Raw genomic sequence first — 2500 nt, 5'->3', positions numbered from 1 at the left:
TAGAATGGATCATTTCATAATATCCATGAATATTTCCCGACAGTGCAGTTTTGTTTTGAGTAACACCTAGGCCTACGTGCCCAAAGTGTTTGTTTCATTCCTGATAGATTGCTGCTGCGGATCTTCAACATTATTAAAGACACCTAAACTTCTTCAGAGAGTGCACACTACTGTGTATTTTGCGAACAATCTGTATTTGTGACTTTATTGGTTATTGTTGTCTCTGTTTCATATGCAGAGTGACTTATTTTGCTGGTATTTTGTCTGTTTTTTTTCTAGTTATATTGCACAATTTTAACTATTTTCTGTTTTTATTGTATACATGTTATGTATGTGAGGACCCCAGGAAGACTAGCGACCACTTTGTGGAAGCTAATGGGGATCCTAATAAAGAAAGAAAGTAAAGAAAGGAAGTGCAGATGTTTTCTTCCTTATAGTTTTGTTTTGAGACACTTTCATTTTCTAACTCCCCAGATAAACATGTTTACTTTGTAATGAGCACTCTGTGGCTTCCGGAGGTGTGCCAAATCCTGGTGGCTAATAATCCTGGAGGTGGGTAATACCACCTCCAGGATTTCCAGTGCTGATGTCAGTGAGATCCAACATCATGTCACAGCACATCAGGAGGGGTTTCATATGGTCCTTGAAGAATTTCAGCTGCAGGCTGCCAAAAAAAACAACAACATTTCCTTTAAAGGTTGTTTCAACCAATCAATATTTTTTCCAGACGGTCAGAACTACAGATATCTATAATAACGGGACTACCTTTAAATCATGTATACGATATAGAAAAGGGTAAGAATTGAGGAGCAGATCATCCCCACAGCCGGATCTTAACGACGGCGGTGGCGGGAGTCCTGCAGCTGCAGCGAGCGGAGAGGGAGGTCAAAGACGAGTCTAGTGAGAGAGTAGAAGTCTGATCATATAATAAACCTTTAAGTTGTATGCTATTGTCACATAAAGTACAGTGTATAACGCACCCACTTAACCCATTAAGACCTGAGGACGATTATACAAATGTCTTCTAAACAGTTTTCTGAAAAACGTGTGTTGCTACTGTATATCAGTGGTTTTCAAACGTTTTCATGTTTTCAAGAATCCCTAAGATTGTATGTATTATTTGGCCGCTGACCCCGATCTCAAACAATTTTGTTCCAGGGACCTCCAGAAGCAAAGATTTGAGTAAAAAAAACTTTGCTTAAAAAACATTATATATTCAAAGATTTGCACACATTTTCAAGATTTATCAAAAATCGAAAGTAACACGGATGCATTCCCGGTCTTAAAGGGTGAAATTGTACCAGCGTTATTGAATTGGAAAAAGTAAAGTTGCGTTATGAGTTACAGTACAGTAACAGTAATGCGTTACTTTGTTATGCTTTAGTCCCAACACTGGTCCCTGAGCAAGGCACTGCACCACCCAACAGCTCCATGTGTGCTCACTCTGAGCAAATCAGTGTAGAGAAGGAATCTTTCCACTGGATCACTACTATTTATTCTTTTGTTTATTATTGTTAGTTTGTTTGTTGGTTTATGTAATGTGAGTGAGAGTAGGTGTCCTTCTATACGCTCTTTTTGTCTCTGTCATCTTCATAACAGAACATAGTGCTACTGGGTGACTTCAACGCAGACGGCCCGTATTACCCAAATAAGGACAAAAAAATGAACACCCTAACACTTCTTCACTACCATTGGCGGTGGCGATGTTGACTCTAGTTTGTGCAAAAGAAAATGATCATATGACAGATACACACACACACCCCCACACACACACACACACACACACACACACACACACACACACACACACACACACACACACACACACACACACACACACACACACACACACACACACACACACAGTATACAACTGTAAAGGAGAAGAAAAAATCTCCTGTCATGTCTCTGTATTGACTGGAAAAAGATCCGCCTCTTGTTGTCGTCATATATCACAATGATGCACTGAGGAGATAAAACAAACGGGAAATAGCAGAGATCTCAGTCTTGGTTTTGCTTTCCTCTGTGTAGAGACCTTTGGAGTGCTGCCTCTGAGAACTGACTGGATTCAAATTCTGTGCTTTCTCTTCAGAAGCAGGTAACTATGGTGATGTTCAGGAGAAATGCAACAAAGGGTAAAGGTTGTTAAACTATTTGTAAATGTGATGCGATTATTTCACAGCAAACTTTTAATTTGGTGATGCCTCATTCATACAGGTTTATGATATTATTTGCGGTGAAAAAATCGACCTAGTTTTGAACATCAACCTTGTTTCAGAAAGATCTACCTAGTTTCGAAAATTGAATACGTCGCTTTATTGCTGCGTTGCATTCATTCTGTGTGGATGTAATTAATGCAAATTAAACACACAAAGTATATGCTCCCGGTGTGTATGGACCTTAACAAATACAGATATTTCACAGTGTGTGTGTGTGTGTGTGTGTGTGTGTGTGTGTGTGTGTGTGTGTGTGTGTGTGTGTGTGTGTGTGTGTGTGTGTT

General features: G+C 39.5%; 2 protein-coding genes across 2 annotated transcripts in view; both read left to right on the top strand.

Annotated features, from left to right (window-relative positions):
* Positions 1-2500, top strand: part of LOC311063779 (deoxyribonuclease-1-like) — a gene marked incomplete at its 3' end in the record, with an annotated part of 48491 nt that overhangs the window by 21895 nt on the left and 24096 nt on the right. The gene's annotated exons all lie outside the window — the stretch shown is intronic.
* The window catches only part of LOC311062514 (deoxyribonuclease-1-like), a 10252-nt gene continuing 9693 nt past the window's right edge, over positions 1942-2500 (top strand). Inside the window, exon 1 of the mRNA XM_084081608.1 lies at positions 1942-2098. The gene's annotated coding sequence lies outside the window, so the exon portion shown is untranslated. The remainder of the gene's footprint in view (positions 2099-2500) is intronic.

The sequence above is a fragment of the Gymnoscopelus microlampas genome (genome assembly GCF_963454915.1).
Source record: "Gymnoscopelus microlampas genome assembly, chromosome: 16".
Lineage (NCBI taxonomy): Eukaryota > Metazoa > Chordata > Actinopteri > Myctophiformes > Myctophidae > Gymnoscopelus > Gymnoscopelus microlampas.
This window is presented reverse-complemented; position numbering and strand designations above follow the sequence as displayed.